The sequence below is a fragment of the Ambystoma mexicanum genome, chromosome 1q (genome assembly GCF_040938575.1).
Source record: "Ambystoma mexicanum isolate Mex_15411 chromosome 1q, UKY_AmexF1_1, whole genome shotgun sequence".
NCBI lineage: Eukaryota > Metazoa > Chordata > Amphibia > Caudata > Ambystomatidae > Ambystoma > Ambystoma mexicanum.
The window spans coordinates 696,964,490-696,982,184 of NC_090922.1; the positions used below are offsets into that span (position 1 = coordinate 696,964,490).

A 17,695-nucleotide genomic window follows, 5' to 3' on the forward strand; every position below is an offset into this window, starting at 1 on the left:
CTTTTTAATACTTTGTTTCTCCAAACAGAATAGCAAGAATGCTGCTGTTAGTTTTGTGCGCAGCAGATACAACATTACTCTAATTTGTCAACATTAAATTATGTAGCTTGTGCTTCCATGTACTGCTCGCCTCTCTTGACACTAACTCTCCCGCTGTCCTCATTCTATCTTTCCTCTGCATTTGATACTGTCAACCACTCTATCCTCGTAAAACAGCTCCATGATACCCTTAGTTTCTCGGAGCGGGCACTAGACTGATTGACCTCCTTCCTCACTGATCGTCCCCCCAGGTCATCCTGGGCTCTTTCTCCTCTCCTAGCTCCATATCCACATGTGGCGTTCCCTAGGGCTCTAACCTCTCACCCTGGCTCTTTTTATTTTATTAAACATTTCGCTTTTATTGAGTTTTTTAAAAAAAAATTACAAGATAAGAGATGCAACATTATAGCCCCCCGGGGTCATACTGCCATCGGTGCAACAATTTGATTGCATGTAGTTTGTACTGGCAGGAAATGGATGTTTGGGAGGCTCGCTGGCATATCCTTTGCCATGTCTGGGGTGGAAGTTCCATCTCCAAATCTCCCTTCTAACGCTGTCTCAACCTGTCTGAGGGCCCTCTTCTTGTCTCCACCAATGCCATGTATAATGCACCAATCAACTCTTTGGACCCAAATGCAGTGTCTAGGATCTTCTCGAAGGGTGTGATTTCCCTTTGGATTTTCCCTTTCCAAACCGCTCTTGTCATCACCCCCTTTAATTGTAGGTACGAGAAGACGGATAGTGTGCCCATTCCAAGTATCTCTGCCAACTCGAGTATCGTGATGAGCCTACCGTCTCCTCACAGTTGACCGACCCTTTCGAAACCCGCCTCGTACCATCCCTGAAACCTCCCCGGATTTGGAATGGCATCCCTAGCCCCCAGTACCCACAAATGCCACAGTGGTGAAGGCCACGTTGTGACGCCCCCTAGTCCAGCTCCTTGTTGCCAGATGCTCCAAATGGTACCCAGAATGGGATGACTCCTTAACCTCTGCAGTAGCTTTGACCTAGGAACCCACAGCCATTCCCCGACAGTAGCCGGGCTTAAGTGGTAGTTGTCAAGACCAACCCATTGCAAATCTTTCCGCCGTCTGAGATGTGGAATCAGGATCCTAAGCCAAGTAGCTTTATATTACAGTTGTATGTTTGGGAGACCCACACCCCCCTCCAGTCCTTCGAAAGACTCAGTGCAACGTTAGAGACCCATGGTTTCTTCCCCTCCCAAAGAAATCGCATGAGAGTGCCCTTGGTTATTTTAAAGTAGGAGTCCGGGATCTGTATTGAGAGCATCAGGAATAGGTAAAGGATCTTGGGGAGTATTACCATTTTAATATCATTCAACCTACCCATCCGTGAGATGGTCAGCTTTTCCCATTTAGCTAGGTCTGTCTCCAGCCAAGTCATCAGGGGGCTGGGGGCATTTGCCTCATAGAGATCCTTCAACTCTCTAGTGACTGTAATGCCCAGGTACCTCAATGTCCCCATACTAACCCTCATGGCCAGTAATGAGAATCGCCCAACAACACCGTCCCTGCTTCTGTCCAAGAAGAAAAGGACCAACAAGTTCACGTGCGGCCATATTCTCCAATCCCAGCTAACGCCGCTGGCACAGAGGTCTGCGGGTTTATCTCATGCAGGAGCAGGTAATCTGCATACAATACAATTTGTATGTCCCCCACAACAAACCTTTCCATTTGTGGTTCCTATCTCAACCTATGGGCCAGAGGTTCTAGTGAGAGCATAAATAGAGCAGGGGAAAGCGGGCAACCCTGCCTTGTCCCCCTCCCCAGGTTAAACCACTTAGCGTATCCCCCATTCACCGTCACACAGGCCCTGGGAGAGGAGAAAATTGCCAAGATACCACTGAGAAATCTCTTGCTCACCCCTATGTTTGTAAAGACTGCCTCCAGGAAATCCCATTCCACCCTGTCTAAGGCCTGTCTAAGGAGAGTGGGGTCACTGTGCATGCCCTGAGCTTCGTTAATCAGGTGGAGTGTCTTTCTCATAGTGTCCGCACCCTGTCGCTCAGGTACGAACCCCACTTGGTCAGAGTGGACGAACTTCGGTAAGTGCACCTCCAGCCTAGCCGCAGTACTCAGGGTCACTACCCTTCTTAGGCATTACAGTGATGAGGGCCTGGGCGAATGAATCGGGTGCTCTCCCCTTTTCCATAATATCATTAAAGAGTAGAGTCAAGAAGGGGAGAAGGGCCGACACAAAGGTTTTACAGAAACCCAGGGGAAAAAAACGTAATCTCCCAGTGCTTTCCCAAGTTGGAGGCGACCTATAGCGTTTTTTTTTTTCCCCTCACTGGTAATCGCGGCCTCAAAGGCCCAAGATTCGTCCCATTGACAGGGACGGTAGAGAAGCCCCCTCGAGATTCTCATTGACCTCCACTTCGATGGTCCCTCTTTCACTTCTGTACAGGTCCTCGTAGAATGAGGCAAATGCCTCTTGGATCCCTTCCACTGTACCCTCCATAGTCCCTTCCCTACCCTCGACCTCGGAGACCCATCTCTCTGCCCGTTATCCCTGCAATCTTGCGGCCAGGAGAGTGTCTGTCTAATCAACAAACCTCTCCATGTGGCCTTCGCTTCGTCCCAAACCGTCCCCTTCCCCACCTCCCCTGTGTCGTTAATGACGACGAATTCCATGATACCATTTTCCAGTTCTTCCTTGAAGACCGGGTCCTTGCACAGCGTCTCATTACACTGCCATTTAGAGCTTCTAGGGCACAGACCTCCCCAATTAAGGTTTACTGACACCATGATGTGGTCCAACCATGAGACCGGGTGAATCCCGGAGTCCCCCACCACGTCCCATAAGTCCCTGGATATGTACAGATAATCTATTCTCGTGAGAGTGCCGTGTGGAGAGGAATAGAAAGTCAATTCCCTCCTGTGGGTGGAAGTACCGCCATATGTCCCTCAACCCGAAAGCGAAAGCCGTTCACAGCTCACCCTCTCCTTGTTTCTGGTGTTCCCTTTCATGTGTGACATGCCCATAAACCAACACGTTGAAATCACCCCTTAGGATAAGATGCCCCTGGCCCTTGCCCACCACTTTCTCTCGGGGTCTTGGCAGGAATCTTTTCTGCCCCTGGTTTGGAGCGTATATCGTTGCAAAGGTAAACCTTATTCTCTTGATCAGGCCTGAGATCAGCACGGCTCTCCCTTCTGCATCAGACCAGACCTTCATCCCTTCCATCCGGAGCCCTTTCAGGGCCAGAATCCCCACCCCTGCTGGATATTCCTGACCCCCAATGTTTGCTTCCTATGAGGCCACAAGGGATCCTTTGCTTGTCTCCTCTCTGGTATATAGTTTCCTGGAGGAATAAGATGTCAATCTCTGCCCATTTTAAATTCCCTCGTTACCAGGGACCTCTTGGTGGGGGAGTTAGGCCCTCGCCATTCAGTGTGCATACACGCAGTCTGCAACACATTGTGACTCGACCTCTCTCAGCCATGACCAAACCGCATCCCGAAGTGAATCTCATAACAAAAGCGGACCCCCTTAAAGCAAAGAGCTCAATTCCCCAGGTGAACAGAACACGAGCCAACTTGTGTAATCTAAAACCACTTCCCCGGCCCCCACCCCCCCTTTCCCCTCCGTGGCGCTCGGCCCCTCCCAGTTACCATCACTTGGTGAGTCCGAACCACCAAACAAACCCCGAAACCCAGGCCTCGCTCTAGGCACCACAAACTCTGGTACCCACACCATAGCCTGCAACCTTAAAAACATTGCAAAGCTGTCGTCCAAAACACTTAAGTCCCCTGATCAAACCCTAGAGCACACTTATGCCCTTTTGTAGTGCAAACTGTGATCACACCGCAGCTGATCGCCATCGGTCCAGACCATAAGTAAAGTTTCCATAGGCCACCTTCGTGCCACCTCAGGGAGTGTGCTCGGGGGGGGTGGAGGGGGAGGGAGAACTCGGGGTGTTCAACTTTATGAATTTCCTAGAGCCGGAATTCTTCTTCTTTTTGTTCCCTTAATGCTCCATCCTCTGTCTCCTTCGATCGCACCCAGCTCCCCCTCAGCAAGTAGTTTCCTTGTGACTCTGTTTATTTCCTCCTCCGTCATAAGCCCGTGCCTTTGTCCCTGGAGCTCGAAGGAAATCGAGAACGGGAATCCCCATCTGTACTGCACCCCTTTTCCTTTCAACCACTTCGTAAGGGGTAGACACAGCCTTCTCTTGAGGACAGGTCCTGAAAGATGGCAATTCTCGCCGTACCCAGCATCACCGGCCCCCGGGCCTTCACCTTCTCCAAGATCTTGAGCCTATCTGGGTAGTTGTGGAAGCGTGCCAGAACTGATCTCGGATCTCCTGACGGAGCACCAGCTTTATGGACCCTCTAAATTTTGGTTTTGTCGATTGAGTCGTCTTTGAAGTGGAGCTTTGTAATCCCGTGTATCATTCTCCTGAGGTCTTGCTCCATTTCCCCATCCTTTTCTGGGACCCCAAAGAACTGGAGGTTGTTTCTCCTCTCGCGATTCTTGTCCATTTTTAACACCAACTCAGCTTACTTTCTCTCCAGTTCGTCCATCCTTGCATTTATTTGGGTCTCCAAAGTGTCCAGGGAGGATTGGTTATGTTCCACCTCTTGCAGCCTTTCCTCCATTTTATCGGTGTGCAGTCATAAAATCGAATAAATAATGTTGAATTACAAAAAATGCGAAAAAATGTTGAAAAAAAAGTCGAATGTTTTATTTTTTTATTTATATATTTTTTTGGGTTCCGCATGTGAAAAAAAAGGTCAAAATAAAAATTAAAAAAAAGGGTTTGGGGGGGGAACACCCCCATTTCGAATAAAAAACGTAATAAAAGAGATTTTATGACTATAAACCCATTTTATCCAGTCTTATGTTGATCTTGTCGACTTTCCCTCATGCCTCTAATTTCCTCCATTAGCGAGGCAACGTCCCTCTTTGTCACCATTTAGTCCTCACTGCCGGCTGCCATTGCCCTCTTTGTTGTTGTTGTTGTCCGGCCCTTCAGTCCTGCTCAGTTATGCAAATTCCGCCAGTTGGGATCTGTGGTCCATGGAGGGATCTGTCCGTACAGGGAACATTCGCGTAGCAGGCCCTTCTCGAGCACCAGCCCTCTCGGGGGGGGTCAGAGAGAGGGTCACACCTGTGCAACGCCAAACAGCTTGTCCGATCTCCGAAAGAAGCAATGGAGGGGGGCAAAGGTCTGTTGTGCCACCAGTCGGGCATCCCAGGTTCTATTCAAGATCAACGGGCCAAGCAGCTCCCCAAAGGTTTGTCTCCAGCCTGTGGTCTCGGGCACCCCTCTTCCTCCGGAATGTCACTCCTCGTGCTGTGGGGCCTGGGCAGGCGGGCACACACCCCGAGTACGGGGGCCACACACCTCCACTCCACCCTCTACTGGGGTCCAAGGGCCTCTGGGGTTTCGATGAGTCTAAGTATACTTCCCCAATGTCCGCTGGCCTACTGTATGAAGATCTGGTGAGGTGGGCACATGACCCTGTCCCGGGGTCCCACACCTCACCCACCCTGAAGTTGGCCCAGTTCCCCGGCTCGGGCCACCCACCCAGAGGAGGACCCAAGGTGTTTCTCAGCACCCTAGTGCTCTATTCACAGCTTTCTTTAACTCACCGGCTGTGCTAGTTTCTGCGCGTGCGTCTTTGATCGAGGAGCCAAGGTTGGTACCACAGCTGCTGCTTCACCTCCCCAGCGCCGTCGCTCACCCGGAGCGCTGCTGGTATCTTTCGCACACAATGCCGGATTCACGGTTCTCTTTCATCGGGGTCACTTGTGCAGCCTTCAAGATTCTTTGGGGGTAACGATCGTTCACGGGATGCCCAAGGTGTCTCCACTTCGCTGCTGCCCTGCAAGAACTGCTCCTTCTCGTAACTTGCCTTGCTCTTGGTCAGTGTGTTCCAGTGCTCCACCTTTTATCTGTGTGGGGAAAGTCAATAGTTATCAGGTGTATGCAATTGTGGCCAATTGCCCGACTCTACCTGACCATACTTATGGGACATGTCCGGTGTAATGTTAGAGTGTTAGTCTTTCTTTATTCAGCGTGGCCAGGGCGATGCGTGGTGGCTTCCCGCCCCACAGGAGTTTCCTGAGGGTAGGGTCTATGAAGAAAAGGTTGTGACGGGCATGTCAGTAGGAGCGTTCTGCAGGACGTAGAGAAATCTCAGGAGGGAGAGCATTTTGAAGAGGGCGGCCCTCCCCAGCAAGCCCAGAGGGAGGGATTGCCAGTGGGTGACATCTGCTTCGAGCCTCTTCACCACTGGTTGGAGAGTAAGCCCAAGAACATCGTCGGGGTTGGGGGTCACCCTGATGCCGAGGTAAACAAAACTCTGGATGGAGACCGAGTAAGGACAGTGCCGCGGGATCGCTTTATTTCGTGCTGTAAAGCAAAGAATCACTTCAGCACATTGCCACGACTAAGCCATCGAACATCAGTGTGATATAGGACATCACCATAATCCGCCTTTACATCTTCTAAAAACGCCTGAAACAATCTGTGATTTAAAGAGCGTGCACGGACAAAATTAACAGTTGTCACAACGAAGTCCATCACTTCTGTGAATTTCAAATGTTTTGCACATAATGCCTCCTGGTGTATGATGCAGTGATATTTTTTTAATGGACAGCCTTCTCGCCCAAGTGTCTTTTCAGGCAGCAAATAAAACCATTTTGCTTTCCAACCATGGCTGGCGCCCCTCAGTCGTCACGCCTACCAGAGTACCCCATGGCAAATTTAAATCATCGATTTACTTTTTGAAAGGCATTAAAAAATGTCAGCACCAGTAGTCTTGCCATGCAAGGAAAACAGGGAAGCCGTTTCCTGAAATACTTTGCATTCGTTATTGACCCCCCGAATGAAAATTAAGAGTTGGGCTGTGTCACTTGCATCTGTGCTCTCATCAAGGGCAGCTGAAAAGAACTTGACATCCTTACATTGCATTTTTAGTTGGCTGTAACAATTGTCAGCCATGTCTACAATAGGCCGATGGATACTCATCCGTGAAAGGGGAACATTTGTAAAAGCATCTTTTATTGCTTTACACACTGCCTCGCAAATCTCCATCAGGCAGTCTTACGAAATCCCCATCTGTGAAAGGAAGTGCTGATGTTGCATTAAGCTGTGCAACCTTATAACTCGCAAAGGTGGCACATTCAGATTCTTTTTTTATCTGGGCAAAAACACACTGTTACTTAGTCAGCTGTGTTTATAGCTCCCCAGCTTTCCTAATTCTCGCTTCCCCCTGCAAATCCTTATATTGTGAATGTTACGTTTCACAATGGCGGCGGATATTATATTCCTTGGGGACTGCTATGCGCTTGAGACAAATGAGACACGAGTACACATTAGGTTTGGACTCGATGGAAAAAAAACTTCTCAGTCCACTCTCCCTTAAATTGACGGTGTTCCTGGTCAATCTTTCTTTTTTTTAACTGCACTGAACATTGGCAGGGACATCTTTGGAACACAAACAGTGATGCAATGCACCCTGGGGCCTGTGTACTGAGATGGAGTACCAACGGTAAAGGGCAGGTTTAATGGTACTAGACTAGAGTATATACAAATTATACACTTTTTAGAGCAGCCTAGAAATGACAAAAGAACAAGATCATATAAAGACATAGCATTGCCAGCATACCTTTTTATACTTATTGATGTATACTTCCTTCAAGAATAGCGGGCTGCATAGCATATCAAACTGCTACGTTTGAGATTAAGGTTGTGAATGCAGGGATTGGCTGGCCCTACTACAGTAGCCATTTCAAATTGTGGTAGAGCTGCGCCGTTCACATCCCACCTTCGAAACAAACATTTAGCCAGAGCACAAAATGTAGAAACTGGCACAAATGCACTGTCTGAATCCTCGGCTTTCTAGAAAAGTCATTTTTGCAAAACTAAAACTGCCATAAGGTGTACCCTGGAAAGTTAGTGCTCAATATAGAAGGGCAGTGGTGTGGACAGTATTTTGGACTGCTATACTTTGCTGTTTGGGTCGGCCATACTCTTGGTAGTATAGCCTTCGTTGGGTCACGTTTCAACAAAAGGCAAAGGAGGTACATATCTTAACTTTTCACGTTTTAGCTTTATGTTGTTCAAAGAGCCACGCAGAGAACCCAAGCTACTGTAGTGTCATAAGAAACATTTTTTACCTCGTTGGGGGTCTGAAGTCTGTTTGTTCCCAGTTTCTAGGCTGTCTGCATGAAGGTGAATCCGGGCACTTTCTTATTTGTTCCCCTGTCTGCTGCCTTGTCTATCTGGAATTGGGAGATGAGACAAAACATCACCCAACACCACATAGCGGCTACCAACTGGAAACGCACCAACACAACTTTGAAAAGCTCATCTAGACTGCCCCCACAAAACCTTTTAAAATCTCCCACACTTCAGAATGAGTAATCTGTTCTCACAGTGCACCTTTTCAAAATGTGAAGGCAGGAGGAAACGCCCCACTTGGGGACCAGGTGGACTTTCTCTACCAAGTGAGCTCCTTGGAAAGAGGCCAAGCCCAGCAGGAAGTCCAGCCCCATGAAAGCACGGCTAGCCGCCTCCTCCCAGGGCACAAAAACACTGCTCCCTGCCCTTGGTGCCCTGTTTACAAACTCATTTACAGGCATTTGTTAGGTGACCTTATTTACTCGGGAACCTGTGCATTTGTTTATCATTACATTAGCAGGTAATGAAGCAGAAAAGCTGCCTGGTCCTCCCACCAATTAACATGACAAAACCAGTGTTTGGATTACTTCACCCAGGTCATAAGCAGGCAGAGAAATGCACAGATGTTGGGGGTTCGGGTCTGTAAGCTCCCATCACTTGGAGACTAACTTCTAAGTTGAGAAGAACCCTGCTCCAGTTTATCATTTTTATTGTTGTCTGTAAGCACATTGAAGCAGGATTGCGGGTAGTTTAGTGCAGACACAGCAGTGCGTTTGAAATCGGGATTGACTACTGTATGTGACATATCCTTCCATTAAGGATGGGAGAAATAAAGCTAGAGTCACTTTTTTTTGCATTATGTGCTTTGTGCACGTTTAAAGTGATCTCTGTAAAAACAGAGTCTTTTGTACAATTTGCACAAGCCTTGCCTAGCATCGCTCTGGCCACTCCCCACAAGGAGGCGGTGGGTCCCCAGAGGACATTTCCATTCCCAGCAGTGCGTCTAAGAGATGTGCACATTAACATCATCTCTGTAACTACTCTGCATCTTTTTTTGACTGAAGTAAGCACATCCCTTCACTTTCATTGAAAGGATTTTGAACCCTCCACCCCCAACACAGCATACAAACTCAAAAGCATACACAATACACCATGCACCCATACAGAGCCGAACCTCCAACACCCCCAACTCGGCACATTGAAGACATCCACAAGCTCAAGGCCGTCCTCGCAAGGATCCAGTCGTATATATCCAGTGCGCACCTAAAGTTCAACCCCTTCAATACTGCTGACCAACAACATCAAACACCCTGACCTCCAGACCTGGCTCAATGCTATGAACCTCGAGGGCTTCACACCCCAGCTGACTACCTGCGACTTTGGGTTCACCATCAATCGACAGCTCTCCTTCAAACAGGTATGGGCGGTGAGCACAGCCATTACTGTGCTCGAATAAAACCCAGCCACTGCTATATTTCTCCAATGCCTAATTTACTTCTGTGTTCCTGCATATATTGAAACTTGCATCGTGCTGTGCCTTGCTATGCTCCTTTCCTGCTTCCTAGGCAAACCACCATGCCCCGGTGTTACTGCTTATGTGTTGCATTTAAACAGTTTTCTAGGCGCTGTTCATGTTTTGCAGATAGGCATTTCGTCACACTGTCAATGTTCTGAATATAGGCATTTAAAGCCCTGCTCTTATTAGATTGTTGCTGCATTTTCAGCCCTGTGCACCTTTTGAATCTAGATGTGTTCCTAGAGTGTTCGTATTAGATAGTTGCTGCATTTTAGGCCATGGGCACCTTTTGAATCTAGCTGTGTTCCTAGACTGTCCATATTCAATTGCTGCTGCATTTTAGTCCCTGTGCACCTTTTTGTATCTGTGTTTCGAGGCATTGCTCATTTTGGATTGCTACTGCATTTTTAAGCCCTCTGCACCTTTTGAATCTAGCTGTGCTTTTAGGCAGTGTTCTTATTTATTACTGCTGCATTTCTAGACCCTGGCCACTTTTTTAATATAACAGTGTTTTTCGGGCACTGCCACCTGTCCTTCCCAGATCTCAGTAGTCAAAGTCCCAGCCCCCCCACCCCCCTAAGCCCTCCACTCCCAGACTCCTCCTCCACCATGCCCAACAGCTCCAAGGCTAGCAGAGGTCTCTGGCGTATCAGAAAGAACCCCCTCACTGTTCCTCTTCCCCTTCCACTGCCCCCTACAACAAACCTCAGCCAGCATACCCCACCACACCACCATCCCAATCCCCCCCACATCTACATTGCCATTCCCCCACCCCACCTCCCAACCCTATCCATCCACTCTTCCACTCTCCTTTTAACTCCACTAGCCCCACACACCCCCTCGCCCTTCTCCACAGATGCAAGCCCCCCCTTGCCCTTCTCTCTATCACCTTCTCCCCCTAAGCCTTCTCCTCCCCCTCTTCCTTCCTCGCTGCTTTCAACCGATTTCTTCAGACCTCCCACATGTTCCCACCACCATGATATTTGACCTAATCGCCGATGAAAACCCATACATCCTCTTCATTACAGAAACCTGGTTCTCTGACTTCTTCCTTCCTACTGCACACAAGGCCTTCCCCCTGGTTACTCCCTGATCGTGCACAACAGATCCAGCCGAGCAGGGGGAGTAGCCATCTTCCACAAACCTCACCTCGTGCCCCTACAATCTGAGAAACAACCCTGCAGTGACGATTGTAAATCCCTGCTTGCCTAATTCCAACTCTTGCCCTCTTTCAGCCACTCCTTCCTCTTCCTTTACAGATCCCCGGTCTATAACAGAACTTCCGCAGATTCTCTTAGCGGCTCCCTATCGTCCATCATGATCTCGCACCCCTCACTCACCCAACTAGGTGATCTGAACATCTAGTTCGACATCCCCTCCAACCCCAAAACCTGTCATCTCATTGACAACTTGGAAGCCATCAACTAGTCGCAACTTGTATTGGGTTCCCACATAGCAGCTTACCCTGGATGCTGTGTTCAGTTCCATCAATCTAAACTCCTCCCCCTTCACCATCCCTCCTAATCTGGACTGATCGCTCTGCCATCTTCTCACTCCTAACATCCTCCCCTCCTCCACAACACGCCCCCATTCCCCCACCCGGATTCCACTTTGGAAAAAGCTAATTATCTTCATGCACTTGTCCAACTCCCTACTCTCCACCCTTACTCGCCCTCCAAGGCAGAACCCCGTCTCCCAACCAATTGGACCTATGGATTTCCGATGCCCTCGCCCTCCTCACTCCCACCAGATCTGCATCCCACCGTACAGGCCCTTCTCCTAGGTGGTTCACCCCCTCATTCATATCCCTCAAAACCCTCAACCACCGCGTGGAACCCCCAGAACAAAGCCGCCATTGGAAATCGGGAAAGCCAAAAAATCATTCTATAGCACCCGCATCCTCAACGCCAACAACCCCTGTAAGGAACTCCACAAGATTATTGCAGAGTTCAAGACCCCTCTTTGTGCAACCCTTACTCCCGTCCAAACATTCTGCGATAAACTGTCAGACCACTACTACAACACAGCTATTGAAAGAAACCTCTTCATCTATAACAAACTAGTAACATTCCCCCATCGCTTGCACTCCTTCTCTGCCAACTCCCACCCTGAATTCCTAAGACTCCTGTCAAATAGCTGCACCTCGGGATCCCCTGCAGACCCTTGCCCCCCCGCTCTCCGCGTGAATATTCTTTCTTCCACATGCGCAGGGAGCCTTGTCATATCTATAATCAACCACTCGCATCAGGCATTTTCCCAGAAGCATTCAAAACCTCTTACATCAAACCTTTACCAAAAAAGCCCTCTCTTGACCTCCCCATCCCCCCTACAATCACTGCCCGATCTCTAACAATCGCTTCATTGCTAAACTCCAGGATCGCACAGTGCATTCCCAACTCAGCTTCTTTGCCGAAACCTACGATCTTCAGTCAGGTTTCAGACCCCTCCATGAAACCGAATCCTCCCTTGTCTCAGTCTGGGATGACCTGAAAAGAACAGCAGATTTAGAAGGTTTGACCTCTCTGCAGCTTTCCACACGATCAACCACACCACTCTCTCAAACAGACTCTTCTCCCAAGGCATCAAGAACTCTGCCCTAAGATGGATCTCACCTTTCCTTTCTGACCGCTCCCAAATCACCATGCTCTCCCTTTTCTCATATGCTCCCTGCCCGATTCCCCCATGAAGTTCCCCAGGGAGCTTCCCTCCTCCCTCTCCTTTTCAACTTTACCTATCCCCTCTCCCCGGAATCATTCGCTCCACTACCTCACCTGCTACAACTACGCTGATGAGACACAATTAATGTTTAATATCCCCAATTCCCCCCATGGCCCCCTCACCCACCCAGACCTTGCATCCTGCCTCACAGACATAGAGTGCTGGATGATAAACGACCACCTCCTCCATCTGTGGCAAAACTGCTCTCCTTCCCCAACCCACTCCTTGGCCGGTTTCCGTAGGACCACTCACCCACTGCATCATCCTCAGTCAAAACCTGCGTTGCACCCTCAGTTCAGACCAAACCCTATCCCGCCACATTAATGCTGTCTCCAGATCATGCCACTTCCACCTCTGCGTGCTCAAGCAGATATTTCCTTATCTTTCCTACCCTCATATAATTTCTGCAATCATGGCCGTCATCCGATCCCACCTAGACTACTCCAATTCCCTCTATCTAGACACCCTTGCCTTGCAACTCGGAAAGCTCCAACGGATCCAAAACTCTGCAGCAATGCTCCTTGTTCTTTTCTACCAGAGAACACCTCTCCCCTGCTATCTGGGTGCTCCACTGGCTGCCTCAGCCGCCGGGCCTCTATTAAAGTCATGTACATTACCCATAGTGCCCTACACAAAGTCCCTGAATTCCTCCAAAACCAACTTGCACGGTACCGCCCCAACCAAATCCTAAGATCAGGTCCTGCACACCTCTTGGTGGTCTCCCCCTTTCAATTTCTCCAGACTGAGGCTCCTCCTTCTCCGTCCTAGCACCCATCCTCTGGAACTCCCTCCCCCTCTGTCTGAGGATCACCTCTCCTTTAGGAAGGTCTTTAAAACCTGGCACGCCCCTTCTCCCGCGACCTGATAGTCTGCTGCCACCCCTCACTGACGCACAGGTCTGCAGCAGTTAAACCCTCCCCCCCGCGCCACTGCTTCTACATTTAGTTACTCTACCTCACTCCTTTTTATCTTTCACCTGGGCCCTGCTCCCGACCTCTCACTCAATTTTTCCCCCTCTGACACTGCTCCCCCTTTCATCAGAATAAATAGGGTATGGTGCCCGGAGGAGTTTTTGAGGGATCCAGCATCCCACACTTGGAAGAACTCCGAAAGTGGGCTGGTACAGTTTATTCAAAATGGATCCGCAACTAGTGGAGGAAATGTAATGTGAAAGCTAGTAGCTCAAGAGCACCGGGTTCGAACAAGTTATTGAATCTTTTGTTCAAATGGGACCCGGCGCTTTGGGCCTCTATATTAACCCCACTCTTTAAAGACCTCATTGAAAAAAAAGGCTGAGCTTCCTCCCTCATGGCATACTTCACACATTCTGCCGATCTATGAAAAGAAGGGCTTGACATCAGACCCTTGCTTTTACCATCCAATAACTTTATTGGACACTGACAGCAAGATTTTTGCAAGTATACTCCTGCAACAACTGGAGGATTGGGCTGCAGGGATTGGGAGAATCCAGAAAGAACAAACCGAATTCAGTAGAATGCATGTTACTAGCCTAAATGGCTTTGTCCTGAAATGTTTACAGATGTTTTTCATGGATTAAAAAAAAAAAACATTTCTTTCTTGATCGGTTCACATCAATCCATCGGCAGCCTTACATACATATCATAGCACGTAACGTTAAAACAATTAGCAATTGCATTGCAGGGGAAACACAGAAGCAGATATAACCTGCGGGCATGCCATCTGGCTCCAACGCCCACTCTCCACTCAATATGGAATTTGCAGTAGGGCGATCATTTTTCCATACTCTGTGTAGTCAGACCGGGGATGTCCTCCCGGGTCACCAGGTACGCTGTAAGGGGATTCCAAATGTTTTTAGGCCGGTTCTGCATTCCGCAGAGGGTTGCATATTCATTATCTGTATCACTCAGCCAGATTAAGTCCTTCAGTCACTTATTTACCCCCGGGGTGATTGCACTTGTCCATTTCATAAGGATGCACCTTCTGGCCGCTATCATGTAAGTCACCAATAGGTTTCGGTGTTGCTTGGGTACCTCAGGCGACCACCCAAACATGCAGCACAACAGTGTACAAGGAACACTCCACCCCAACATCTGTCATGACCCCTGTCACCTCCTCCCAATAGGGTTGCAAGCTCCTACATGACCATAGCATATGCACAAAGTCCGCCGGGTCTGCTCTGCATCTCGGGCAATTAGCGGGCTTGGCATTGTCATATTGATGTATGCGTGCAGGCATGATGTATGCCCTGTGGAGGGTCTTGAGTTGGATTTGCTGTAGCTGGGAGCTAAAAGCACATGAATGTGTAGTACTACGTATCTCCCACAGTTTGTCAGTGAGGGTTACCCCTGAGTCATCTTTCCATTTGCCTTTGCACTTCAGGGGGTCCCGGGACGAGTCTGCCTGGATTGCAATAGCAGTGTTGTTTGCGGGATCTCTGGGAATACTCGGAACAATTCCCTGAAGTCCGCCTTCATCCTAAAGTACTGTAGTTTGACGAAAGCTGCCGCCCATTTTATCAACAAACCCTTCCAGAGACACAAACACCCCGTTCGGATACATGTCCTCCAGCCTGGCTATGCCCATTCCCCCCCCCCCCCACCCAGTCCCATATAATCGACTCATCACAGGTCGGCGCCAAAGTCTCTATATGCCAAAGCGAGATGTCGGGGTCAAAAGGGTATCCCACCCCAAGCTTTACCAGAGTGTGCTTCCAAGCGTGCACCGCGCAGGTCACCGGGTGTAATCTGCACTTGTCCGCAATTTTACCGGATATCATCACTCCATGGAGGGAGGACTGATACACCGAACTCCTTTCTATGCGCACATGCTGTGTCATCGGTGCTCCCGGCATCCAAAACTGTACGAAGGATAATTGTGCCGTTAAGTAGTACACTTTAACATCTGGGGCACATATACCACCCTTCTCCCATGGTTGGTTTAGTTCCTCCCATCCTATACGTGGGGTTTTTGGGTGCCAAGCCAGCTTAAACAGTAGGGAACTCACTTCCCGGAAGTAGCTCACACCCGGCCACACCGGGATGTTCTGGAACATGTACAGGAGTTTGGGGATTCCCCCCCCCACTTTTAGCTATGGCTACTCTGCCCATGAGTGCGAGTGGAAGTCTGCACTATTTGTCCACGCTCGTTTTTAAGGTGTGAAGATACTTCTTATGATTGTTCCCCAGTAGGGAGTGGACATTTCTGCTGACCTTCACCCCAAGGTACATGACTGCAGATTGCTCCCATCTGTAACCCTCTGTGTTGAGCGGGCGTGCAGTGACCTCATTTAGGGGGAAAAGAGAGGACTTGAAGAGATTTATCCTGAGCCCGGAGAATGCTCCAAACTCAGCTATTTTCTGTGTTAGCGGTGCAAGATTGACGTCAGGGTTTTTAATGTAAATAATTACGTCGTCTGCATACAGCGATACTAGATTGCTGGCACCTCCCATCGCTAGACCCCTGTGACCGTGAAATTTCCGCAACCGAGTCGCCAGTACTTCGATTGCGATGGCAAAAAGTAGGGGTGGGAGGGAGCACCCTTGTCTGGTTCCACGCCCCAGCTTGAAGAGGATGGACCGCGTGCCACTGATGACCTATTTGTGCGCTTGAGTCTGCTTATAGAAGCTGCACCGCTTTCAAGTAGTATGCAGGGACCCCTATCTGAGATAGCATCTCGAATAGATAATTCCATTCGACGGAATCAAAAGCTTTTTCCATGTCTAATAGTGCCGCTTCTGCCTTTGTTTTAGGATCTATCTGGGCTAGTATTGCGAACAGCCGTCTGAGATTCAATGCGGTCCACCTCCCTGGGATGAACCCAGATTGGTCCCTGTGGATGATTTGTGTGACATAAGGGAGCAATCGATCCGCCAGTATTTTAGTGAATATTTTTTTTTTTAGCAACTTTATTTAGTTTTCAAGGCATCGCAAACCTGAATATATCGGTGGTCAACTCATAGCAACCCCTATCCGGGGATTCAACATAAGTGCATAAGACTGTTTTGCTCATATAAGAAAAAGGGTAAAACGGAACCAACCAAAGGAAAAGACATACGTAATGAACAACAAGTAAGCCCCCCCCCCCAAACATATCCCAACTTATGGGTTAAAAGGTTCAACATTCCGATTTGTAAGTTCAACAGGTTGGATCACTTGTGATGTAAAGTTCAAATTCCGCAAATTGAAGATCAGGGTTTTCAAATGATAGGTATTGCACGAAGCAGCCTTGGTTTAAAGAACATCTGTTCTTTGCCGTCCTTAAATTCGTGAAGTGGTAACCAGGTGTTTAGGTACTTGGAATAGGAGCCTTGGGCCTGTGCCGTCACCTTCTCCATGGCCATTACCCCCATAGTCTGACCCACCACATAGCTATTATTGGGCCTTCCTTTGTCTTCCATGCCTGTGCAAGTGTAATCCTGGCCGCACTCAACATGTGGGTTATAAGAGTGGCTGTCGGTCCTGAGTTCGCGTAACTCCCCTCCACCGCCTCCCCCAGTGGTACCACTAATGGACCCAAGGGTAGTCCCACCCCGGTAATATCTTTGATGTGGCTTAAAATCTCTTTCCAGTAGGTCGCTGCCAGTGGTCCAGACCACCACATGTGAATAAGGTCCCCGGGTTGTCGCATTTCCTCCAACAGGTTGCGAGATATTCTGATTTAATGGCGTGCATGCGTGCAGGTGTCATGTACCACCGGAGGCAAAGTTTATATGCTGCCTCCTTTATGGAGGTGCATTTGGAACCTTGGCTGTTCTGTGCCAAATGCGACTCCAGGTTTCCTCTGAAATTGGTTTCTCCAGGTTTATCTCCCACTTTTGCATATATGTAAGTTTTAATTCAGGGTTGGCCTCTCCCGCCAGGCGATATAATCTGGTTATGCCCTTATCTGGTTGGCCTTCCTGTATTGTTAGTTCTATGCCTGTTGGGTTTCTGGTTGCCCTTTCTTTTACTTTGGCGTTGGAGACCCAGTGCCTAAGCTGAACATAATGATACCGTTCCTGCTCCGGTATGTGGAATCTGGCCTTGTAGTCTTCAAATGCCTTCTGCGTAAAGATCTTTTAGAGTTATGTTGCCCTCTCTGCCCCCTATCGTGTCCAGAAGTTGGTTTACATCCTTGGGGTAAAGTCTGGGTTATAGGCGAGAGGGGCCAATGGGCCCTCTCTTATTTTATCTTATTACTCATCACCCTATCTCAGTACCATAAGGAAGTCTTAGTTGATTCCAGTAGTAAACCCCTTTTCTCCCTGTGACGTGCAGCAATAAAGCCAAGGTTCCCCAGAGGTGTC

The 17,695-nt window shown here is 48.8% G+C and overlaps 1 protein-coding gene across 3 annotated transcripts in view; it reads left to right on the forward strand.

Annotated features, from left to right (window-relative positions):
• The window catches only part of FIRRM (FIGNL1 interacting regulator of recombination and mitosis), a 1,502,596-nt gene that overhangs the window by 59,128 nt on the left and 1,425,773 nt on the right, over positions 1-17,695 (forward strand). The window lies entirely within an intron of this gene.